We start from the raw sequence: 26,062 nt of genomic DNA on the forward strand, positions 1-26,062 counted from the left end.
AAACCAAGCCCTCCGGAGTCTCGGGGACTCGCCCAAATCACCCAGAACCGAAAAAGGCAACCAGAACTGGAACTCAGGTGTCCCTCCTCCGGGTCCTCAGCTCCTTCCCAGAAAGAGGCGCGGGAAGGCTGGTGGTAACAGCTCAGGGGCCTGGCGGCGAGGGGGCCAGAGGGCGCCGGGAGGCGGCCTGGGCCGAATCCGGCCTCTTCCCTTTCTGGGCCACACTTCCTGCAGAGGACCGGGGAGGCGGGGGAGTGGGCGCCGAGCTGGTCCCTCCCGGTGCCGCCTCCCCGCCTCTCCCACACCCGCAGGCCAGAGGCCAAGGGTTAGGGAGGCGGAACCGGTGCTCAGCTCCGCTCCTGCCCCGAAAACCACCAGGCCTGGGGCCGGGTCAGAGCCTAGGCTGGGCGGAGAGCGCGCTAAAGCGCAGCGAGGAACCCGGCTCGGACGGCTCCGAGGCCGGGCACCCGAGGGCCAGCAAGAGGCGTGGTTAGGGACAGGGGCGCGACTCGAGCGGGCTTGGTGGGCGGGGCCAAGTCTGGGGGCGTGGCCGGGCGGGGGCGGGTCCGCAGGAAACTTGAGCGCCAGCCCCGGCCGCACGCCCCGCCCCCGGCCTCCGCCTCCGGGTCCCGCCTTCAAGTCCCTTCCTTCCCGGTGCTGGCGGGCGGGCCGCGGTGACTGCAGGCGGCGGACGGGCGGACCGGCGGACGGGCGGGCGTCTCCCCCTCGCTCCCTCCCTCGCTGCCGGCTTCCTTTTGTTTTTCTGGGAGGCGATGAGCACAGGGCCGGCGCGGAGGCTGCGGGCGCACAGAGGCCCGCGCTCCTAGCCACCCTCCCGGCCTCGGCGCGCTCGTCCCGGGCAGCGGCCCGCGCCCGCCCCAGCACCAGCTGCGCCGAACTTGGGCTCGGGAAGCCGGCGGACCGCGTCCTGCGCCGGAGCAGGTAGGGCAGCAGGGGACTGCCGGCTGCGGGCAGTGCGGGCGTGTGCACCGGCGTGAGCTGCGACCGGGCTCTCTGCGTGTGTGTGTGTGTCCGCGCGCGTGTGTGTTGGGGGTGCCTGTGTTTGCGTCGTAGAGTTGTGGGTGACCGCGGACGGTGGTGTATCCCTGGAATGGCGTATCCTCGTGGGGATCCGCGTGTACTGTGGGTGTGCACATTTGGGGTTGCGTTTGTGGAATTGTGTGTCCGGGCGCAGTTGCTGGTGGGGACGGGTGCGGGGCGGGTGGCTGGTGTGAGCGGCTGCGCGTGGGGCGCGGGCAGCGGGGTGGGCGTGGGCAGTCCATCCCTGCGTGCGGAGCCCTCTGTCCCCCGCCGGCCGGCGCAGTGCGGAGCTCCAGGGGCCCCGGGGACAGCTGGCATCCGAAGGAGCTAGCGCGGGCCTCTGGGGCAGCGTGGGCTAGCCCCCCTGGGGGGCTGGTCCGTGCGGCCCACGTGGGTGGCAGGTGGGCTCCGGCCAGGGTAGGGGACCGGCTCGGCGGCCATCTGCTCCCTCCCCACTAGGCCGAGGGGCGACGGACAGAGCCGTGCTCCGGAGTTAGGAGCCCTGGCCTCGCCGTGACCCGCACTGCGACCTGGGCCAGACACGCCACCTTCTCTGGTAGAGGTTTCTCTAGCAAATGGGGACAGTTCCTCCCCCGGGGTCTGCCGTGACATTTAAAGGAGAACGCATCAAAGATGGCTCTTGGCCCGCTGCTTGGCACATAGTAGGTGCTAAGTTAATTCAATTAGTGTCAATTGGTGCCTCTTTTTTTTTTTTTAACCCTTATTTAATTCTTTATCTTGGGTGGGGCTATTGCATCCCCTGCCCCCCACCCCCACCCATCACGCCCCCAACTTAACCGCGAAGCACCGAGATTCGAGAAAGTTTAGGCTGCCGGCTGCGCTGCCTGCTCGCCGCACCTCCCTGGCGGCGCCGCCTCGGGCGTGCAGCAGGGAAGGCTCCCGCGCCCGAGCTGGGGGTCCCTCTCCTGGCCAACTGCGGCGGCTGCTGAATGAGTCGGGAGCCTTTTTGTTCAACAAGTGCCTAGTCCCCGGGGCTTGCGGCTCACAGAGTCAGGGCGTGAAAGTGGCGCTCCCCGCAGAGACGGACCTCGGGCTCCCAGGGCATCCTGGCCGGGCCTGGTCAAGCTGAACGCCATCCCCTTGACTCCGGCCGATACCGAGTCCTCCTAGAGGAGGGTGTTTGCCAGGACCGCAAGTCCTGCCTGGGGCCTCGGAGTAGGACCCTCCGACCCTCCCCCCATCCACCCGAGGGCGGTTCTGTTGATCAGCCTTACGCAGGAGCCCAGGGGTCCGGGGGATCCTTCCTCCTAGTTCTACACCTTAATTTTTTTAAAATATTTAGTTCGAAGCCTACTACTACGTAACACTGAACTGCAGTGAACACGCACACCCTGGAACCACGATTTGCTCTCAGGGAGAGTCCTGCCAACTGCAGCATCGCGCCTTCGAGACCCAGCGGGGCCAGCTGGCCCGCGCTGGCCTGCTGCCTTCTGCCAGAGCTGGTGATTCCTTCCCTCCATCGCTGTGGCTTCTTTCTTCCTCTCAGGACCCTTCCCAGTCGGAAAAACAAATAAGCTTTCTCGATGGGAGTTGCGGAGGGCATGGTGCATGGTTTTCTCAAAATGGAGCAAAGGCCTGGAGGGGGCATGGGGGGGCGTGGGGCTGAGCAGCAGGGCTGTGCCTAGGGATGGGATGTGTCTCCCGGGGTCACCTGCCCGCCGTGGGTGTGCTCAGGAAAGCTGGAATCCTTTGCAGGATTTTATGACACAGGAGCAGAAAGCTCTTGCTTGGTCTCTCTTTGGCCGGCCCCAAAGGCTGAGGTCTCAGCGGTGACGGCGGGCCGGGGGACCTGGAGGAGCCAAGTGTTCATCCGATTGGGTGTGAGGGGCACACTTAGAATGCAACCTGCTTTTTTTCTGTTGCAGAAAATGATTTTATAACCTAGAGGAGAAAAGGGCTTTTCATCTGAATCCTACTGTCTTCCCCATAATCAGATTGAGTAATAATGGGGAAAAAAAAATCGGGCTGGCTTTCTTAGCTCAGAAGACAGACCAAAAGCTGGGCTGTTTGTTGTTGGGGTTGCTGTTTTGTATTTTCCTGCTTAAAACCAGCCCTTTGTCTCAAGCAAACCAGTGCTTCGGCCCTAGATCTATTTCTGTTTCACTTTTGAGAGCGCCTCTAATTACTGAGCTCTTGAGGTTTTGTTGGATAATGTGCCGGAGGGAAGGCCCGGGGCCTCTGCCTCCCGCCTGGCCTGCCTGCCATGGGATGTGCTGACTTTTAGCCTTGCCTGCTCCCTTCGGGTCCCACTTGGATGCTTTCCAAAAGGTGAAAAATAGATGTCAACGTGCGATAATAATTTGGGACACCTGGCATTGGCCATCAGATGCCTGGAAGCGCAGACTTGTGGAGAAACAACAGGTCAGACCCCCAGAAGAACAGAGATTTGCCCAAACCTGAGCCGGTGATCCATTCATTTCCAGTAAGCCCTCTAGAGGGAAACTCTAAGAGATAGAAAGGAGCTCAGACTAATGCCTTCAGAATTTTATCTTAATGCCCCTTTCTGGCCACTGGGCTGTGCAGAATTAGAAATACAAGCTGTTGAGGGCCAGGGAGTGGCCTCACCTTAGTGCACAGTCCCCATGGGGGCCTCCTCCTTCCTGAGCTCTGTCTCTACCTGGAGCTGCTCTGGAGTTTCATCCTGGTAAAGCAGTAGTGCTGTCTTTTGGGGGGGGGGTCCCGGGGGGTGGGGGGCTTGGACCCACTGCCTTTTTTGGCTCCATGTGCACACTTACTTGTAAGGCTTGCTTTTTCCCATAGAATACCCTATTGAGCGTTTGTGTATCAAGTAGTCTGTCTCCCCCTTACGCCTGTGGTCCTTCCCCGGTCCCAACTTATCCTGGGACCTTGTATGGCCACTTGTAAGTGACAAAAGCGCTCAGGTCATTTGGGGACTGGTGTTAATCCGGGATACTATTAAGGAGCCCCACAGTTACTTGGCACTACGGGGTAAGCTGTTTGGTGACTGACATTTTATCTAGATGAGGATCAAGTTTGTGTTAGAACTGAGCGTGCCAGCAAGCCCTAAACCAAGCTTGTTTGTGAGGGGACAGTCTTTCCAATTTGTGAGTCGCCAGCCTGGGATCAGTGGGGGATTAGGTGTGTTTTGCTAGTGTGTCAGTCCCGGATGTCATTGTGTTTGTGGAAGGAGGTCACTTACCGTGCTCTGTCTACCTTGGGATTCACCATTCTCCTACAGTCTCATTGGATTTCTTTGGTGTTTCCCCCGCCCACACATAAGGCCGTGCATCTCACATGGCTCTTGTCCTCTTCCCTTTGGGTTTAGTTTCTAATCAGGGGATGACAGGTAGTGGTATATGGAGATAGCAGAATAGGCTTAGGGGCTGTCCCGGTGACGCTTGCTCCATGGGGGGGGTAAATGTTTCTTTCAAATCACTTTCCACCCCCCACCGCCCCAAAAAAAAGGTTGGAGTCTAGTGGCATGGGTTTTAATGTAACTTCCGGTAATCAGTGTGGTTTGACAGGTGAACGTTTCTTAGGCACTGATGAGCAAGGTGCAAGTCTAAAGAATTATTTTTTTTTTATCATCAGGAAGGCACAGTAAATCCTTTAAGAGAGCCCTGCCTTGGCCATGTCCTTTCAAGTATAATTGAATTTCAGAGGCAAAGCTTCATATCTCTGTACTTATGAGGCATGACTAACTAAAGACACTTACGGAGAGATCCCAGGCTCTTCCTGTCGCAGCCCTCCCCTGCTGGCATCAGGTGGGCAAAGATGTCTTCTTGGGGCTCTTTTCATCTACCTTTTTTTTTTTTTTTAAAGATTTTATTTATTTATTTGAGAGCAAGAGCAATCGAGCAAGAGGGAGCGCATGAGCGGGGGCGGGGAGCAGAGAGAGAGGAAGAGACAGACGCCCCCTGCTGAAGCAGGGAGCCCGCTTCGGGGCTCCATCTCAGGACCCTGAGATCACGACCCCCGAGCTGAAGGCAAACGCTTCACTGACTGAGCCCCCCGGGTGCCCCTTCATTTACCTTCATAAGCCAAGTGCACCCCGCCCTCCCCCGCTAATCCAGCAGCCGTGTTTTCCAGATATCTGTTGCTTTGAGCTCTTGAGGTGCAGCTCAGGTTGGCAGGAAGCCAGGAGACGGGTCGAGGTGCTGGCATCAGTCCCACCTGCCTCACCTGACGATGAGAAGTTTCTGAGGAGCGAGGGATGGGTCGGTGACCCTTGGCTAAGAAGCACTCAGGCTAGTTAAGTTTGCATTCCCCGGGTGAGGCTGCCGTGATCTGCAGACAGGAAGAAGGCTTTGGGGGGTGTGCGGTTCCCGTGGGAATCTCCCTAGATTGCCTCGGGACCCTGATGCCCCAGCTGGAAGCTTCCTTTGCTTTGTGCCTCTTTCGGCTGGGAGGGGTCCCTTAGGCACCGTTCTACGTGCTCTCCTCTCACCTGGGCTCACGTCTGTGCGCTGGCAGGTGAGCAGACCTGAGTTCTCCCCACACTCAGACCCAGGCCTGTGGTACACGCTCCGTGCTGCTCCACATCAAAGCAGAGCCTAGAACTTTCCTCCAGGCGGGTCCCTCTGCCTGTTGTAGATTGCCTCTTGCCTACTCGTTCAGTACAGCTAGAAATCTCAGGAGTGTTTCTGGGCTCTTTCCTCTTTTCTTCATCCAGGAATGCTGAGTCGGTCAGTCCTCTGAGGCCCTAGCCCTCCTCTCCAACCCCACGACTCCTGTCTCTACAGGGCCAAGCTTTCTTATCCCTTATCCTGGGGCCCTGCTTCCACCTGGGTCATTGCTGTCATCAGATCACTGTGGGAAACAGATTTTGTCATCTCACTCTACACTATGGTCCCCGCCCCCCGAGTCCCCCACCCCCACTCCTCCCCACCCCAAGTTCATGCTCTTGCTCTGTAAGACACCTGCTGGGTGCCTTGCTCCAAGCCGGACTCTGAAACCCAGACCCAGGCTTCCTTCCTGCCAGAGCCCAGCTTGGGCTGCGGGTTGGGGAGCCGGCCTGAGGAGCCCTCAGACTTTGATAAGAGCTCCAAGGAAGCTCCTCCCCCTGGGCTGGGGGGCGGGCAGGGGGTGGGGTGGGGGGGTGCTGGCTCCCAGCTGTGCTAGAAGGGGTGCAGGTGTCTGGGGGGAGGTGGGACCAGGAGGGTGAGCCTGGTGGGGTTGCCACAGCACCTGCCTTTCTTCTCTCCCACCCAGACTTCTTTATCGGCTAAACTCCTACTCATCCTTGGGGGAAAAAAAATCTTTTTAACTAACAGCTTTATTGAGATACAGTTTATATACTGTGAAGTGTACCCATTTCAAATGTACAATCCAGTACTTTTCAGTAAATTTACAGAATTGTGTAGCCGTCACCACAATCCAGTTTTAGAACCTTTGCATCACCCCAGAAAGCTCCCTCCTGCCCGTTTACTGTCACTCTCTGTCCCCGCCCCCATCCCCAGGCAACCACCAATGGGCTTTCTGTCTCTATATCTGCCTTTTCTTCCTCCCTCTCGGTTATAGATTTGGCTGCAGGGCCTTCTCCTTGAGGCTTTCCTGGAGTTTTCCATTGAGAATTGGTTGCTCCCTCAGGCTGATCAAAGAGGCTGGGTGCTTGCCCGCAGGTGGGCGGGCCAGCTCTTTGACGCCCTGACTTGGTCCTTCTGGCCCCCATCCCTCCCCTAGCGCAGCGTTGGGCCCCTGGGCTGCTCCCAGGGCCTGTTGGCTGCTCTGCGCTCAGGTGAAGTTGCTCCCCCCCATTTCTTTTGTGGGCTCCCGGGTATCCCGCAGGGGGGTTCGGATTTAAAGTACAGAGTGAGGCAAAAGGGGTCAAACCCATTATTTATTTATCTATTTATATACAAATTTTTAAAAGATTTTATTTACTTACTTGACAGAGATCACAAGTAGGCAGAGAGGCAGGCAGAGAGAGAGGGGGAAGCAGACTCCCCGCTTCATGAATCAAGAGCCCGATGCAGGCCTCGATCCCAGAACCCTGAGATCATGACCTGAGCCGAAGGCAGAGGCTTAACCCACTGAGCCACCCAGGCACTCTACACCCATTTTTTAAATGAGAAAATCTAGGATGCCTGGAGCACACCAACTCTCCGAAAACCTTGGGCAAGGAGAAGAACCAAGAATGAAGCCAGGTCAAGTTCTCTCCCACCTGTGTTTGGTAGCCAGGATCTACCCTTCTGGGGCTTTTCCCAGAGTGATGTTCAGTTTCTCTTGTCAGGGTCTCCAAGCCATGGAAGTTCCTTGTAGGGCATGAGTGGTGCATGCCGCGTCTCCATTTGCCCCAGTACTTGGCTCACAGCTGACGGGGTAGCAGTGACGTAAGTGTGTGTGGGCGCAGGGAGGTCTCCCGGGAGGTAGACAGACAGGGGCCCTGGGAGGGGAGCGTACTTGCCTGGGTTGTGAGTTTCAGAAGAACTTCCCTTCTTGGGTTGTTTTTGTTCCTCAAGGAAAAGCAGAGGAGAAGACCCATTTTGCAGATTGCAAATTGAGTCACAGAAATGTACAGACAGGTAGATCTGGGTCGGGTGTGTAGGCCACTGGGTCCCAAATGGTCTCTCTTCACTGTCTGTTAACTAACAAAATTAAAAAAACAAAAACAAAAGGAAAGATCTCCAATAGGGCTAAAAAACAAAACTAAAAGAAAGCACAAATGGTGTTTCTCTCCCGCTGAGGCAGAGAACTTTCTTGGTAGACAGCAAGAGTGTCTTGTGTCTTTCGGAAGATGGCGGATGTTGGGGTCCGGCAGGCCTGGGTTTGAGTCAGGCTCTGTTCCGTCATTTATCTTCTGGGTGACGCTTTCTGAGCCTGTTCATGAAGGGATTCCGTGGCCACATTAGACTGTCACGTGGGACGTGGATGTAGAGTTGTCGTGGTGGAGTCATCAACTAGTCACGTTTCTGTGGTTAAGTGGCGGCCATTACTGCTATTTAACGTTCCCTGGAGGCGTTCCTCTTCTGCCACTAAGGTTTTCTTCTCATATTCAGGTTTATTAGGCACCTTTTGACCCAGACTGTAGGAGCAAAGCATTTGTTGTGAGAGCCTGTGCGTGTGTGTGAAGGCTCCCGGAAGGGAGCTGGTGCGGGCCATGATTTGGAAGTCAGGGAGCTGCCATCTTGGATTGCCCAGCTCATGTCTTCTCAGAAGCCTTTCTGAGGGTCTCTGACACAGCCGTGGTGCACTCTGGGGGCTGCCCAAAGTGATCTAGGCGAGGTCATTCTGCAGATCTAGGTAGGTTGTTCCTCAGACCCAGGGAGGCCCTGATCTCTTGATCCCTTGCCTCCAAGAGTGGTTGGAACCATTTTTTGGGTTGGCTTGCGAGCGTGCTAGTGTGCCTGGAGACTCTTGGGAACACCGGCAGCGTTTCCATTCTCTGTGGCTGTGTGTCTGGATCACAGCACGTTTTTTCCCCCTCCAGCAGCAAAATGCTCAAGTCCCTGCTTCCTTCCTGTGCATTTAACAGACGTTTCCAGAAAATAGAATTGACGACAGCTCCCCACCCTTCCCTGTCACTCCCATCCTTTCCCTTTGCCGTGCTGCAATCCATTTTTGGAGGGAAGCGAGAACCTCTCAAAATCAATCATCTGGGTTTAAAAACAAATCATTTCCAACATCGTACGATTTTCTGTATTTACATGTGGGGCTGGGGAGTCACTCCTGCCAGAGTGAGTGTGGGATGTCTAGAAAAGCCTGTGCCCCAACCGTGGGCCCAAGGCAGGGCTGTGGGTGGGCAGGACTGGTGGCTCTCTCTCTCTCGCTCTCTCTCTCTCAGCCCTCTCCAAAGCGTGGGGCGGCAGTGGCAGGAATAAGCCTTTATTAAAAATCCTCAGTCATGCAGTGCCAATCCCATGCTTGGTGACGCAGCCTGGACAGTCTGGCTCGGCTTCCAAGGGTGGGAGACGAAATCTGTTGGCTGCTTTGCCGTCTTTGGGTGTCTTTCTTGTAAGTACGGGAAGGTAGGAAGAGGCCTGGGACAGTGTTGAGGCTCGGCTTTCGTTCACGCTGCACCTTTGGCCCTTAGGGTCCATTCTTATTCTCTGGGGTGTGTTTGTCCCTCCTCTTTCTCTCTGAAGGTGGGATAAAGAATTGCTGCTTTTATTAGCTTATGTTCTTGGTGATACGCTATTATCTGCCCTCAAAACAAATGGCCTGGCTTATTGTTTTCAGAGCTAGCTGTGAGGAGAAAGCTCATGCATTTGGGAGTGATTTTTGCTGTCTTGGAGGAAGTAGGGGGAGGGGGTTTGTAGCACAGGTGAGGAATTCCAGGTCCTCTCGGCCAGGGACCCCCAAGCAGCGTGAAGATCTCACTGTGGCCCATTTCCCCTTCCCCTGTGCTTTATCCTGGGCCACATGCTGGCTTCCCAGCACACTCGTGTTATCAGTCTCACCATTACTATCCCCGTCATCACCGCCATCACTGTCATCACCATCCTCCTCCCCTCCTCCTCACCGTCATCGCCACCATCACCATCATCTTCCTCATCACCACCATCCCCCTCTCCACCACCATCACTTTCCTCTTCCTTCTCACCATCACCACCACCATCACCATCATCATTCTCTTTCTTCTCATCACCATCATCACCATCATTACCATCACCCTCCTCTTCCTTCCCTCCTCCTCACCATCATCATCCCATCGTCATCATCACCACCATCACCATCATCATCACCATCACCACCACTATCACCATCATCATTCTCTTCTTCCTCCTCATCACTGTCATCACCATCGTCATTACTGCCATCACCATCGTCACCATCATTACCACCATCACCATCATCATTCTTTTCCTCCTCATCGCTGCCATCACCACCATCACTATCATTACCATCACCTTCCTCCTCCTCCTCCTCATCACTACCATCATTACCACCATTACCATCACCACCATCATCACCATCAATATCACCACCATCGTCACTGCCATAACCATCATCATCCTCCTTAAAGTCATCACTGTCACCGTTACCACCATCACCGTCATCGTCATCATCACCTTCACCACTGCCATCAACACCACCATGTTTGGGTCACTGCTTCATAGAGCCCATTTCTGTTGAGTTAGCTGTTCTTTGCCGACAGGTTGTGTGGGGACACCTACTGTTAGGAGGGTAATGAGGAGAGTTAGTACAAGATGATGGTAGGCATAGAGAACCCAAATGGGTGGGTGATGGATTGTTACTCTAACAAAGGCTTCACAAGACTCGTTGATCTGGAATATTCTTGGAAAAATCCCACCTGTGATGGTTAATTTTATGTGTCAATTTGACTTGGCCAAGGGATGCCCACATAACTGGTAAAACTGTATTTCAGGGTGTGTCTGTGAGGATGTTTCTGGAAGAAATAAGCATTTGTGGGATGCCTGGGTGGTTCAGTGGGTTAAAGCCTCTGCCTTCGGCTCAGGTCATGATCCCAGCATCCTGGGATCAATTCCCACATCGGGCTCCTTGCTCGGCAGGGAGCCTGCTTCTCCCTCTGCCTCTGCTGCCTCTCTCTGCCTGTGCTCGCTGGCTCTCTCTCCCTCTCTCTCTCTGATTTAAAAAAAAAAAAAAAAGAGATAAGCATTTGAATTGGTAGACTGAATAAGGAAGACCCCCTTCCCCGCTGTGTGCAGGCATCATTCAATCCCCTGAGGGCCTGAATACAACAAAAATGAGGGGGAAGGTGGAATTTGCTTTACTTGAGCTGGAGTGTCTGTCTTCCCTTGTCCTTGGAGATCAGTGCTCCTGGTTCTCCGGCCTTTGGACTTGGACTGACACTTAGACCATCAGCTCCTTTGATTCTTGGGCCTTTGGAGTTGGACTGAATAACACCAGCTTTCCTGGGTTTCTAGCTTGCGGTTGGGAGGTTGTGGGACTCCTAAGCGTCCAAAGTCGCATGAGCCAATTCCAGTAAGTCTCCTCGACTGAGAAATCACCTGCCTGCAGGCCCAGGAGAGACCCAGTGCTTCCTATTCTGTTGAGCTTCACACGGCCCTTCCAGGGAGGATAAATTTGGCCCCTGTTGTATTGTGTAGGCCCTTTGCTGGCCCTCTTCACCAGTGCTGGCTGGAACCTCACCTCCCTGGTTGTGCACTGTGCTTTTCTGCCTCTCCTAGGGCAGTGGGCTTCTTTGCATGTAGAACCTTGTGGATTTCTCCTCCATGGGCCCCCATTTCTGGCATAGAACCTGGAACACAGTGGATGCCCAGATGTGTGCCTAAACCACGGCTTCCTTCCCTCGGCGGGAGGATGGTGGGGGAGTTGAAGTATTTAACCTCAACGCCTTTGCCAAAAGGGCCTGCTTTGCAGGCTGGATGTGTGATTGGCGGGGCAGCACTATTTTCTGTGCTCATCACTGATGGCAAGTGTTTTTCCCATTCGCTAAAATTGCAGCACCGCGGTGTAGAAACCATCAGGGCTTTCTGGGCTGGTGGAATGAGCCCCATCTGATTGTCGGTGTCTGGCTTTAACTTCGCATGAGTGGTTTTTCCTCTCTAGATCTCAGTTTCTTGGTTTGTCGAATGGAGCTTGGGACTAGGTAATCTCTGCATTCTCTGTCAGCTCTACAGTTCAGGAAAAATGTTTAAAAATGTAAACTTGAGGGGCACCTGTCTGGCTCAGTCCATGGCACATGCAACTCTTGATCTCAGGGTTGTGAGTTCGAGCCCCACATTGGGTGTGGAGATTACTTAAAAATAAAATCTTTTTTTCTATTAAGACTCTATTTATTCACTTGAGGGGGAGAAAGACAGTACGAGCAGGGGGGAGAGGGAGAAGGAGACTCCCCACTGAGCAGGGAGCCCAATGCCGGGCTCGATCTCAAGACCTAGAGATCACGGCCTGAGCTGAAGGTAGAAGCTTAACCAGCTGAGCCACTCAGATGCACCTTAAAAATAAAATCTTAAAAAATAAAAATGTAAACTTGAGTTATAGGGTACACCCAACATAAGCATGGAGAGAATTTTCCTAGCTCAACTGACTGCAAAAAAATGAACGTTCTAGAAAGCACAGACACCTTAGTAAGTGCTATTTCATGGGCCAGCACCTTGATTCAGAAAAAGCTGGTCCTGTAGAGGGACAAGCCTATGGAGCACAGATGAGAAGGAAGGGGAAGGTCAGAGGATACTGAACTTGGGGAGGTGACCTCTGTATGTTTTATCCACCCCTCTGTCATTCAACACGTTCCTATAACTTCCTGTCCCAGGACCTGTGCTGTATATGAACTAAGAGGATGGGCTCATGGTGCAAAGGTGGTGAGCAATGTTGGTGGGAGCACAGAAGCCTGGCGGTGGAGCCGCCAAGTTCTCAGGCCCTAGATCTGGTGCCTGATTGAGGAGCTGTTGACTATCCCTTTAAGAGGACACACCCAGGGAAAACCAGTGCAGAAGATAGAGCCCTCCTTTTTGTAATGGTGCAACTCTCTTCTGGCTGGGAGGCCCTTACTGCTGATTATCACCAAACTGGTAGACTGAACTTTCTGTTTTGATTAACCATGACTCAGGGAGAATTAGGGAGTATTATAGAAGACAAGGAATTGTGTTATTCTTGGACAAAAGCGTGTGTTAACACAAACTCCTGAATTAATTGAGCTAATGTAATTATTGAGAATTCTTTGAGGGGCACCTGGGCGGCTCAGTGGGCTAAACAGACAATTGTTGGTTTCAGCTCAGGTCAATCAGGGTCATGAGATTGAGTTCTATGTTGGGCTCTGTGTTCAGGCCAAAGTCTGTTCAAGAGTCTCTTCTTTCCCTCTGCCCTTCTCCTTGTGCTCTCCCCAACCCCATAAGCAAACAAACAAACAAACAAATAAAATCTTAAAAAATAATTCTTTGAAATGAGCACATTTATGGTAATAGGCTGCTAGGTTTTTGCTAAAGGGGTTGAAAACAAGCAATTTAGGCATTTCTCCTATATATACAGGGCTGGGGAGCAAGGTATAGAACTATATGGACAGTTTCATTCCAGTTATGTTTATGAGGGAAAAAAAGAGAAAACATGAGAAGGGCTTACACTGAACTTTCAGCAGTGGTTGAGTCTGATGAGATCGTGAGTGGTTTCTCTTCCCTGCCTTTTCATATTCCTCTACACTCTGAATTTTCACCAGTGGCTGTGTATTACTCTTGCAACTCGAAGGAAAAAAAAGGTTTTAAAAGAAACCCCAAGGACACATTCCTCTGATAACCTTGTTTACCCTGTTATTTGCTTAGCAAACTTTCTTTTTATAGTCAGACTGTCTGGAACCCATGAATTCCATAGTTGTGATGATTTGAATTAATGGAAATTTATCGTAATGCATCATTAGAATTTGCTAATCTCATCTAAATTCCATGCGGAGTAACTTTATTAACTGGGTTTGAAGAAGAATGTTGTGAGCCTTCTTAGAAATTCACCATTTCAACATGGCAACATGTAGAGTTTGTTTAAGGTCGAGAATATGCTGCTTCTTTTTTACTTGCTCGAATTTGGGGGTTCCCTTTGTTTCTTGATCTGGAAGAGCCTTTGTGGCTCCCACTGGGTCTGTCCAGGGTGTTTGAATGAGGAGGTCGGTGTCCTCACCCCGCCCATGGCTGGTCTCGGCTCTTACTGCTTTTCCTTTGCTTTTCTCACCACCAGGTGTTAAGCACAGTGGCCTTCCTCCAGGGATGATGTCCTTGCTGTTTGTCGGTTAGGCTGCTGTTCAGCTCCCTTTTTGAAAATAACTTTTTCTGTTCCCCATCCTTGACCTCCCTGGCTTCATGCCCGCCTGAGAGCAGAGCCGCTGGTCTTCATCCTCTTCCAGTTGGAGGCCAGTCTTCCCCACTCCCTGTGCTGCTCGGGCCTCGGACCTTGTGTTGACTTGGGTTGGTGTTGGGTTGACATTGGGTTGACCGTCTTTCCTTACTGGCTGGGGAGCAGGACCCCCGCAGCCCTTGTTAGGGCCGTGCCTGACTCTTGGTGGCATCGCTCCAGACGCTTCTTAGGCTGCTTTTTTTCCAGAGGTTTGATCTGCCTGAGTCCAGGATACTGAGTCAGCAGGGGGAGGTTATGAAGTTGAGGCCAGTCATCAGAGGACTTGGCTAACATGAGGGATAGATTTCAGGGAGAATGAGGGAGAGATCCTGGTGGCTGGGCCGTATAATGTGAAATACCAGATGTTGCCTCTGCCCCTAGCTCAGAGTCTGCTTATAGTTTAGTTCCCTGGATTTGAAATTAAAAAAAAAAAAAAAAATCACAACTTTATGGTCCGAGGTCCATATTTCTGATCCTGAGCTAGAAAATAGTTGTCAGCAAAATTCCGTACACATCGGGTAGACTATGTCAGGATCTTAACCATAAGGAACCCATATTTTAAAAAAAAAAAATTAGTCTGGCTACAGTGTTCAGAAATTATTATTTTTGAAAGCTGGGTCCTCAGTGTATTGTAGGATTCCACATGGAGGCAGGAAGGAAGCCCTCCAAATCAATGGAAACAGGTAGGTTACCATGGAGACCGGGCGTGTCCCTGTGGTTTCCCAGTTGTCCTGGAAAAGGAGCAAGCCTGACTTCTACTTCTGAAATTATGCGTGTGAATTAAATTTTTCTAAACAAGGGTCATACGTTTTGTGGACTTAGACTAGTGATTTCTGACATGATTTTGCCCTCCTTTCTGTTTGTCTAATTGTTAATGCTGTGTGCTCCTGCCTTTCCTGCCAGAAACACTTAAAAAAAAAAAAAATCAAGGGAACACCTACTGGAAACACAACCAGAACAAAATCTTTTAATAAAGCTAGGGATGCTCTCTTTAGCATGAACGATGATTACTCTACAGTTCGGCAAATTAGTTCTACTCTTTTGTCTTGTACGCTGGGCTGGGCTCTGGGCCCTGGGGACCAACAGGGAGCACGATGTTGGGGGCCCTGCCCTTGCCAGGCTGGTGTTCTGGTTGTGACCCATAAGGAGACAGCGTGAAGCCAGGAGAGGTCCAGCGTGAAGCCAAGGAGGGGCCCTGGGCCGATCGGCAGCCAGCTCCCACCGGCAGCCACGGAGCCACAGACAGCCTCCCACAACAGCAGCTGCAGGCTCGTGGCGGGCCTCCCTGCCTCCCTCTCCCTCTCCTGCCGAATGCTTCCTTCCGCAGAGAAGGCATGTCCTCTTTGTCCTGCCTGCTGCACGTTTGTAGTAAGCAAGGACCTGTGCCTCCTCACCACTGGGTGGCTCGTTTTGCACAAGCTTGTTGACTGGCGGGGACCTCGAGTGGCCTTGTCACAGCTGCAGAGGCTGCCGGTAGGCACGGGGCAGAGCTGGTGGCCACACTGGGCGTCGGGGACGTTGAGGAAGCAGCAGACTCCAGCCTCTGTGCACCCTGTGCTTAGACCAGCGGTCATGGCTGCAGAGGATGCTGTCATCTGAATGAGAAAACCACCCTCAGGCCCCCAGGGTCCGGGGCACCGAGGAGACTTCCTGCCTCATCAAGCTGCAGAGGGTGATCCCAGACTAGAGCTGTCTCTTCTTGTTTTTTTTTTTAAAGATTTTATTTATTTATTTGAGAGAGAATGAGTGAGAGAGAGCATGAGAGAGAAGAAGGTCAGAGGGAGAAGCAGGCTCCCCAAGGAGCTGGGAACCCAATGCGGGACTCGATTCTGGAAGTCCAGGAACATGACCTGAGCCGAAGGCAGTCGCTCAACCAACTGAGCCACCCAGGCGCCCTTGTTTTGTTTTTTTTTTAAAGTAGGCTCTGTGCCCACCCTGGATCCCAATCTGGGGCTTGAACTCACAACCCTGAGATCCAGACCTGAGCTGAAATCAAGAGTTGGGTGCTTAACCAACTGAGCCACCCGGAGTGGGGGGTGGCGCTAAAGATGTCTCTTCTTGACACTGGACTGAATTCTGTTCTAAAAACTGTTCTTTTCCAAAGGAGAAAAGGCACCTGTGTGGACTCGGTCCCTATCTTGCTCCCCTTCCCACGGTGTAAACAGCGCCCACTGTTGCTTCCCCAGGCAGGTCCCCTTGGGTCTGCTGGAACACAGCCCCGGGAATCCCTTTCTTCATCTGACGTGGGAATTATAAAACCCACCCTCCCCGGATTGTTGTAAGAAATCGGCATTAGAACTCTTGTAAACTATAAAGTGCTGTATTTGTGGAAAGACTGTTACCATCATTGTCATAATTAATCTTTTTATATTCACATCCTCTAGCCCCTGACCCATGGTTGTCTAACTCGGCCGGTCTACCTTGCTGGGTCTTTATGCCTGCTCCGCTCCCCCGAAACCAAATTCTGAGTCTTCTGCCCTTTTTCTTCTCCCACTTGGGGTTCCTGTTTCCCTCCTGCAAGGTGTCAGCCCGCAGCAGAGGCCCGGAGAACCGTATTGTCCGAGACTCACAAAAGAAATGGAAATTTGTATCTGCTCACCCGTCCTCTGGGACTCTTGGATCTTCTCCATCTTTCTAAGTCTGCCAGGAGGGGAATCACTGGCTGATTGTATGTCAGGCAGCCTGGAAACTTACTGGTCAGATTAAAAACACTTGTTCAAATACAGACGTCAGGCTGGGCTCAGATCAGTTACGTGTTCAGCAAGCAGGGCGTGCCCTGTCTAGGTTTTTGGTTCTTGGGTTATGGGGAAAGAGAACCCTCACCTTGACTCTCATCCTTTGAGGAGAGGACGCCTCCCCCCACAACCTGGTGAGCCCCCACATGTCCTTCAAGAAGCTTCGAGAAGCTATGCCTTTTCACCTGCCTGTGCCCTGCGCACCTGTATTTTACTGTCATTATCAGAGCATCTTTTAGAGGGAATGGCATGAAAAAGTAAGTTTTTCTTCCCAGCACACAGAGTCCCCTGGGGAGTGGAGACCAAATGTGTTCCCGTCCATCTCTCTGTTCCCTGTTAGGCTGCGCGTTGGGGCTGTTACTCCCCTTGCCACAGAGGTGGTTGTTCAGTGGCATTGACGGGATGGGACTGAGGCAGCTCCAGAGGAAAGCTCCTGGCTGAGCCCCTCACAGTTGTACCCCTCATACTTCAGCCCTAGAAAGGCACCCCTGTCTCCATACTCGAACCTCACCTCGCTCAGGATGAAAATAGTAAAATCTTGAGTAACCAGCACCATCCCGAATGGCCCTTGATCGCGGGCCATGAGAATTAGCCCTCATTCATTCATTGGACACACAGTCACCCCCAGTGCCTGCTCTCTGCGGGGACGCAAGGCTGGAGGGATGTGTCCGTGGGGAGGAAGATACCTCTTGGAGGTCCTCTTGGAACTCACCTGTGCTTCCATTGTCACTCGTCCACACGCCTTGAACGGACACAGAAAGCATTCGAATCAGATTACCCTCTCAGTGTGATGCCAGGATAGTCTAAAGGATGAACTCCAACCTGGGGAAGGTCCTACTGTCTTCTCAGAAAAAAAAGGAGACTGAAGCAAAAACCTACTTCCAGAAAGTCAGGGAAGAATTTTTCCAAGCATGAAAACGCTAAATTATTAGCTTTCTTCGGTGCTTTCTTCGGTCCGCCTAGGAAAAACTCCCTCGCTCTTGTTGTTATTAACAGGGCGAAGCCCAGAGGTTTAGTTATGTAAAAGCCAATTAAAATAAATTAAATGCAAATACTGTTTCATTGTAATGTAAATTTTGGGAACTGGATCAATCAAAGGTTGTGGAAATGCCAAAGTTGTTAAGACTTTGGTTGCCATGACAACGACGCTCTGTCATGAGTGGTCTGTTCCTGGGGAATTCTTGGTGGGGCCTGGCTCTTGGAGTGACTGCGTCTCTGGGGGCAGGGGCGGAACTCTCTGGAAGGAGGTCCCAGTCCAGCCACGCTACCTGTGTCATGACCTTTTGGGGAAGCCAGAATAAGAGTGCCCAGGGCAGGTGAAGGAGCTGCTCCTGGTCCCGCTTTGTCTGTCTTCCCTGCCCTTTGGTGAAGGTGCTGTTCTTTGTCATCTTGGCTCCTGGCCAGTGGGGACCTTACCTGCCCTGTTGCTCCATTCTGGGTGGGGGTGGAGGGGTCGGGGGGGTTGTTCGGATGAAACCCACCAGCTGCCATCATCACACCTTCTCAGGGCTTTCAGTTCACAGACAAGGCTCTCCAGGCTTCATTTCATTTTGCTCCGGAGCTCCAGCCTCTGGGGCCATAATTATTTTACAGGAGAAGGACTTACAGACGTTGGGATTCAGAGCGCGACTTGCCCAAGGTCTCAGAGCCCTAAGATAGCCGTGCCAGGATTGCCGTGGGCTCCTGAGTGCTGGGTAGAGATGGCGCTGTGTCCCACAGAGGCCCTGGGGACCCACGCTTCCGAGCCTTTCCCTGCACCTGCTTCCGCAGAAGCCTGCTCAGAGCTGGCCCCCTCCTCCTCCAGACTCCAGCTGACCAGGCCTCTTGGTTCCTAACGCTGGGCCCAGAGTCGCCATGATGTCTCTTTTGAGGTGTCCCTGCAAAGAAGCTTCCTAACATGTACATGCTTTTAGGATGTCAAAATCCCACACAGTCGGTGCATATGAAGCCTCTGCTCTCTTAGCGGGAGGAGGGCCCAGAAGCATCTGCCAGGTGCTAATTAGTGCCTCCGCAGGGCTGCGGTCCAGGGCCTTGTAGATGAGACCCCACGGGCCTCTTTCCGCTCCATGGAGGGGGGCTGGCGATGGTTGGGAGATGCTGCCGCAGTTGGGGATCCTTAAACTCTGTAGGAACGAGGTTGTTGCCCTGCCGTTATGTCACCTTCCACACACTAGTCCGTTCACACCCCAGACAGAGCGACAGCCTGATCGGTCCGCTGAGGCGGAGGCCTGTGAGACTGAGGGCTGCAGGTGGGCTGTGGGCTGCCCCGTGTCCCCTCTCTGCTGTGGCCACGCCCCCTCTTGGTGTGCCTGCCCGCTGGTGCCCAGTGAGCACATAGGGGTGGAATAATTCCAGAAGGCAGGGGTTTGCGCTGGAGGAAAGGTGCGCTCTCCCAGTCTGGCCTGGGGGATGTAGAGTTTAATGAACTTAGCCACGTTTTCTTGGAGTTGCTTCTCAGAGTAAGCACAGGGGGTGTCCCTGCCTCACGGGGCCACTGGCCACGGGGCCATGAGCAGATGCTGCGCCAGGAGTCTCGGGGAGGGTGGGAGGTTGCTTTCAGTGTGTGTTGGAGGAGGCTGGTGTGTCATCTTCTCATCCTCAGACTCTCAAAGTGGGTGGTGGGAACCCTGTGGTTGGTCCTGTTTTGGACACCTTGACCTCTGACACTCTTATCCTTGACCTCCAAAACCTTGGCAGGCCACTCTTTGGGGGTGTGGGGGTGGGGGTCCGGTCATGTTGGCTGGACACCAGGGCCAGGAGTGAGCCGACCTGGGGCCTCCCTTCACCTCTGCCCCCAGCCTCGGTGCCCTCCCTGGTGTGTTAGGCTCCGCTGGCTTTCTGTGACTCGAGGGGAGAGTGCACAGGGCTGGCCTGAAGTCTGGGGTGTCCTGCGTGAGGGATTCTCCCGTCTCAGCGGCAGTGCTGACAAATATATGAGACGGGGCGTTTCTCCCTTTGGGGAGAATTGGGGCACTGTCACTTGACACATATTCTGTCTTTTAGAGAACGCTGTCCCCCCCTTCCCCCTCCCATGCACTTTGAAGTTGGCTGGTGCTTGCTAACAGATGCTCCGGGCTCTCAGCCTGGGCCGCGGGCCACCGTGTCCTCCCCCGGATCCACCCCGCGTTCCAGCTGGGCTGGACCATCGCCACCCCGCAAACACATCAGCGTGTCCTTCTGGCCTCCGGCTTGCTGTCTTTGCTGTCCCTCCCTCACCCAGCTAGAGCGGGCTTTGTGTCCGGGTGGCCAGAGCACGTGGGGCTGCTCCCTACTTTGACCTGTGGACCCCACATCTTAGAGGGACACGGCCCAGAGCCTCTCTGCTGCGGCGTCCCCAAGGAGAGGAGCCCGTGTGGGGCACGCCCTGGGGCTCCTCTTCCCCGGGACCCCAGCCCCGATGCAGCGTGTGCAAGGGCTCCTGTCTCATGAGTCTACCCAGAGTCCAGCCTCGCCTTCCCATTACTCTGTGACTTGCAGCCGTGGCTGAGAGTCGGAGAAATCCTTGCAAGTGTTCTAGATTGTGTTAGAATCTCAAAATGTGCATTTCGTGGCTATTGGTTCTATAATCCCAGAATGTATAAAACGGCTCCCTGGGCGGCTGTGGTGGGCCTGCTGTCGGAGGGACCATGCCCGTTGCTCCTCCGGATCTCCCCTGGCTCCGTTTCTTGGCCCTGTGAGCCCCACGCAAGTCACTCCGAGCCTCAGCGTCCACTGCGTTAACTGTACTGGCCTGGTAAGGCTGGCATGAGGATTCTATGGGCTCGTTTGTATTAGAGCTCTGTGTTCGTTTTAGTTTATTAGTGTACTTTTAAGACGGAACAGGAACCAGTTTGCCGGTCATCCGTGGGCGTAAGTACTCTTACCTTCAGCCATTTAGAAGAGCCTGGCTTGTTCTACCGGACAACGGTGTTATTCAGAGCCTGGTTGTATGGGACTGAATTCTCCGGGTGCCATTCTTTGCAGCCGGCGTTCGCGCTGATGACTTACTATATATGTACTCGCAAGTGGGTAATTTATGGTTCACACTCAACCCGTAACTTTTCATTTCCTGGCTGATGTATCAGAAGCTGCGTTGGTAGCGGCCTGTAAGTGTAGTAAGCGGAAAAGGACGTAAGCTGAGGCCGTTTCTGTCCAAGCTGTGTGTGTGCTTCTAGAATCCTGGCCCCGTGGGGCACGGAGGGGGTGGCTGAGGGGCCACCCTGTGCACCTGGCTGTATGTGGCTCAGGTGTGTTCCCCAGCAGGCTGGTGGTGGCAAGGATCCCACTGCACAGTGGGGACGCTCGGGCCCAGAGAGGTTAAGCAACTTCTCCAAGGGTTCACAGCTCGGAAGTGACGATGCGCCTGGAGGTCAGGTGTGTCCCACTCCAGCCTGGGACAGTGCCTCGCTTGGAGCAGGTGCTCAGTCAGGTTTTGTCCAAGATCTGGGCGACTCGCCCACCTGAATATTCTGTACTCTGGATATTCAGGCCCGTTGGGGTATGGGGGTTGTTGAGGAAGATGATTAAAATGCAGCTTCCTGGCCCCAGCCCACCTCCTTGGCATTGGGGAAAATGGGGGTGAGCCTCAGAATGCCTTTGAGCCATTCCGGGGGCCTCTGAACCCACAAGTTAGAAACCACTGCTCCAGCTTTGTGGAATCCATCTCCTTCACGGTCACGCGGCACGCAGGATGGTGGCCTCCCCCACTCCTCCCACCTTCCTGGACGGGGGTCCACATTCCCGATCCTAGTAAGGTAGCCAAGTCAACCTTACATGGCAAAGAGCTTGGCAGTGCAATTGAGATCGGGGATCTTGGCTCAGGGACCGTGTCCCAGACTCTCCAGGTGGATCCACGACCTCGAGAGGGAGGGGCCTCCTGCAGCTGCAGTCGGTCTGACGTGATGTGACTGAGAAAGGGCTGGGAGATGCCGGCCAGCGCTGCGGCTGGCTTGGCGGAGGAGGACGGGGCCACCAGCCAAGAGATGTGGGCATCAGTTCGAAGCTGGGAAACGCAGGGAAGCAGAGTCCCCCCGGAGCCTCCATGCAGCCCTGCAGCCCCTCTGTCCCAGCGAGGCCAGTCTCTTCCTCGTCACTTCCTGCTCTCCCTCCAGAGCGTATCCCCTTCCCACCCCTCTGCCCCCTCGACCCCACCCCTGCCCGTGCCCAGAGTCCAGGACTTTGGGGGCTTGGGCCAGCGTCGTTCCCAGCCGCGGGGACTCGGAGTTCAGGATCCGGCGGTTTGTGCGCATTTAAGTGGTGCTGGGCCCGTCTTGTCGCATTTTTCCTGCATGACGTGGGCTAACCGTCAGAGGAGGTGTAGGCCGTGACCGTGACTGGCGGTGCCGGGCTCCAGGACCCCGGCTTCCTCTCTGTAGCTCACTCCCTCCTTCCACCTGCACACTTGGCCTGCAGGGTCTGCAGCCTTCAGAACACTTCCTGTTATTTAAATCTTGGTCCTTTTGATTTTTTTTTTTTTTTCCTTTCAAACTAGAGACTTGACTTTGTACAGTTTTGTGGTGAGCCAGACGCATTTTCTTTTTCTGAGCGGCCCGGTGATCTCTGAGTGTGTGAGGAGGGCCTCGTAACGGGGTCTGTGAGGCCCCCTTGGTGCTCCCCCTGTAGACACCTCTGATGAGGAGGAAAGATGATCTCTTGAACTTTCGGGGAGACATTTACCAGGCATAGAATGTTCTCATAGGAAATGGTCTTAGTCCTTTAAGGAGAGTGGTTGGGAACATTTTCTTTGGAGAGGCCTAGGGGACTCGGGTCCTATGCCTTCCTGCCCCTTACTGGTAAGTTCCTTAACTAGGCCTCTCTCTGGTGGGGGGGCTCACACATCAGAAATGTCTTCTCACGGTCCTGGAGGCTAAGTCTGGAGGCCTTCCGGGCCTTCCGAGCCGTCCTGCTGAGGCCTCTCTCCTTGGCTTGTGGACAGCTGCCTCCCGACTGTGTCCTCACAGGGTCGTCTCTGTGTGTGTGTCTGTGTCCTGATTTCCTCTTCAGATAAGAGCACCGGCCAGATGGGACTCGGTCATTCCAGTCACTTCTGTAAAGAACCTGTCTCCAGGTCCGGTCACATTCTGAGCTCCTAGGGTTGGGGCGTCAACATATAAACGTGGGGGAAACGTACACCTCAGCCCACAGCTGAGTTCCCATTCACATGGGAACTACAGTGCTCGTCGGAATCAGGTTGGTGAGGGATTAATTTGAATGCTGATATATTTAAGTGCTTGGCACACTCAAGAGGTGGCAGCCAGCACTAGCTGTGGAAAATTTGGAGGGATTTTTCTCGAGTGCCTCTTGCATGCCAGGTCTAGGTTCTTCTTGCTAGACATTAACTTGCTTCACGCGCCGGTGGTTGCTGTCCGTGTTGTGTTTCTGGAAGTGTGGATCCTATCCACATCTATCCAAGACTGTAGGTACCTGGGCCCCACACCAGGCTTTGGGAGTCAGACACCACTGTGCAAGGGCCTGGGAATTGCATTTTAAGTAAGTATTCCCAAGCACACGAACCGCAGTGCGAGACCCAAGCTCCCGTCCACGGGCCTCATCATTATCTTGGTCCACGGTTGCCCCTCTCCTGTGGACTGGGCTGTCCCCCCTTCCCTGGGTGGCTGGCTCCCTTTCCACCTTATGTGTCTGTCTGTCCTACCGCCTGCAAGAGTGACTTCTTTGAGCCACATGACCTCCTGCTCTACGTTCCAAGGCCTTGCCAGCAATCTGCAGAAGGCAGCTCGAGCTCAGGGGACTGCCTGGCGTCCAAGTGGGTCCTGCCTGGACTCCTGCCCACCTCTCTGCCACACTCCAGGTGTCCCTGGCCCCAGGCTTAGAGAGCTGTGTGCCATCTGCTGAGCAAGGCACCCCCCCACCTGCCTCCCCAGCTTCGCACGTGGCCCCCCCACACTGCCGGAGGACCCCTCCCTGGCACCCCTCCTCCTGTATTTCCTCCCGCCTGTGTTCTCAAGCACAGGCTCCCTCGTGTCCTCTGTGGCCCCGAGCACTGTTTCCGAACCCGGAGACACTCAGGAAACGTCTGTCGGCCGAGTGGATGTGAGAAGTGATTTTCCAGAGTAAGAAATGAGCTCCCAGTAGCTTTCTTGAGGCTGTGTCACGGCCCACGGCCAAGCCGAGCTGGTCATCCTGTCTTCCTGGGCGTGCTCCTTGGGCGAGGCCGTGCTTGCCTTTCGCTGAACACCCCCACGCTGTGGTGAGTTCTTGGGTTTTCTACAGTTTCGGTCTCCTTCTTTGTTCACGGCTCTTCTGGTGTCTCCAGCCGCTTCTTCCTCCCCGTCTGATCCTCTGGGGACTTGGAAAGGATCCTGGTGTCACCTGTTGTCATTTCACCAGGGAGCTCAATGTCACCTGTTGTCAGCTCACTGGGGAGGTCTGTGTCACCTGTGTTATCCCAGGAGGCAGCCCTGTGACACCTGTCGTCATTTCACGCCCTTGGCTCCTGGCTGTGCGGTAACCTGCCGCACACATAGGCTGCTGGCCCCGAGCCTCAGTGTGAGTCCGTCCCGGGCGGGCCTGGGGTCTGGTTGAACTGGGGAGCAAGGGGCAAGCAGCCCTACCTGCCTTCCCATCTCAGCCCCCCACCCCACTCCCCATGGGTTCATTTTAGTGAGGTTCTGGGAGAAGTTCCTTTTTTAAATCCTTAGCCAAAGTGTCTGAAAACACGAACCCAGGCAATCTCTAAGGCCCTTCCCGTGCCAACCTTCCTTGGCTTCTAGAACAAATCCTTCATAACCATCAGTGGATTTGCTGGAGGTCAGTGAGGTCAGTTTGGCCTGTCCCGGCTGTCACTAGGAGTTGTCGTGGTCATCCAGAAATGGCACGTGAGCCTGGCTGAGAGGGAAGGCAGTGTGGGGTGTGGTGGGGGGGGGCTGGCATTTGCCTGACTTTGGGTGTCCGTGGCGTCCCCCCGCCAGTAGGTAGAGCGAGGTGGCAGGCAGGGAGCTTGCTCCCGGTGTACAGCAGAGCCTGGGGCCCTGGCCTGGAGAGACCACAGCTTTGGGGAGCAGGGTGATGGGGGGGTCCACGGTGGAGGCTGAGCGCCCTGGGCTATTGTGGTGGTCAGCGAGGGCACCTGGTCATCCGATGGCCAAGCCCGAGAGAGAGATCACAGCCTGCCGGTGAGCTGTGATGGGTTTCCTAAAAGTGTTCCAAGTCTCAGCCCGTTGAACTCAAAAGTTTAGTTCTGAGTGTTGATTTGCCCGGCGGTGTGTGGAGACACGCTGCTGTATGTGCACTTTCCATGTCACGCCTTGAGCATCTTGAGTGTGTCCTTCTCCCAGGGCAGATGTGTATCCCTCTTGCGAAACAGACGGACCGACGGACCCAAGAGAAGAATGGCTCGTTTTGCTGGGACAGTGGTTCCTTTTCTCGCATCCTCTTCCTTCCTACTTCCATGGAAGATGCCAGAGGGCGATTCTGGGGGAAGTGACTTGCCTGAGGTCACACAGAGTTGAGGTCACACTGGGACCCGAGCCCTGTCCTGTCACCACTTTCCCCCACGCCTCCCCCAGCCAACCGCCTTTTTCCTTCTCTCCTTCCCCGGGTCTCCTCCGAGTTCCCATTCAGTCCATGCGAGGCCTCATAGCGGCACGACAGTCACCATGTTCTCCGACCTTTTCCCAGCCGTGTGTTTAAGGCCCATCGGCCTGGCCCGCCCGCCCAGTGTCTTGGGAACTGTCTCTGCGACCCCCGTTCCTCTCTGGGCAGGTGGCGGGGTGGGGGTCGTGTGCAGGGAGGGGCCTGGAGCTCCCCGGCAGGCTGCTGGCTGTCAAGGAAGGAACCATCCCCACGTGTGGTAAGCGGCGGGGGACCTAGACTCAGGAGCAGGGCAGGGGGTGGGCCTCTGTGGCCGCAGAAGGGAGAGCACGGCCCAGATGAGCGGGGATGGAGCCAGCAGGGCTGGGAAGGGGCAGTCAGCAGACAGTCCATCGCTTATCGGGACCTCCAGTGTTGGAGGAATCTGGTTGGGCTCGTTGCTCAAGACAGGCCAAGGGTTAATAATACATCCAAGGTCAGGGATGAGGAACAGGGTTAGGGCTGCGGTGGTCAGATGTGGAGGGTGGGGGACTCTCACTGACCAGGCCGAGCGGGGCGGGTGGCGGCAGTCAGGAGGGACTCTGGGGGGGCGGGGCAACCCGGGGTTGGTCTTTCATCAGCCTCTTGGGGATTGTGGACCTGTGCAAGTAGAGATATTGCCCTTTAAAGTTACTTGTTGGGGCTCCTGGGAGGCTCAGTGGGTTGGAGCCTCTGCCTTTGGCTCAGGTCATGATCCCGGGGTCCTGGGATCGAGTTCCACATCAGGCTCTCTGCTCAGCGGGGAGCCTGCTTCCTGCTTCCCTTCCTCTCTCTCTGCCTCTCTGCCTCCTTGGGATTTCTGTCTGTCAAATAAACAAATACAATCTTAAAATAAAATAAAGTCACTTGTTCCCCTGTTACGAAAGTAATGTGTTCTCACTGTAGACTTAGGAAGCAGAGAGGGCATCAGTCGGGTGGTCATAACTTTTGTACTTGTGGAGCCTGTGCTCTGGGAGTTGGCTTGACCCCCG

General features: G+C 54.4%; 1 protein-coding gene across 1 annotated transcript in view; it reads left to right on the forward strand.

Moving 5' to 3' along the window:
- Positions 1 to 670: 670 nt before the first annotated feature.
- HPCAL1 (hippocalcin like 1) overlaps positions 671 to 26,062 on the forward strand; it is a 110,384-nt gene continuing 84,992 nt past the window's right edge. Inside the window, exon 1 of the mRNA XM_032866839.1 lies at positions 671 to 942. The gene's annotated coding sequence lies outside the window, so the exon portion shown is untranslated. The remainder of the gene's footprint in view (positions 943 to 26,062) is intronic.

Source organism: Lontra canadensis, unplaced genomic scaffold (genome assembly GCF_010015895.1).
Source record: "Lontra canadensis isolate GAN:19392208 unplaced genomic scaffold, GSC_riverotter_1.0 scaffold32, whole genome shotgun sequence".
Lineage (NCBI taxonomy): Eukaryota > Metazoa > Chordata > Mammalia > Carnivora > Mustelidae > Lontra > Lontra canadensis.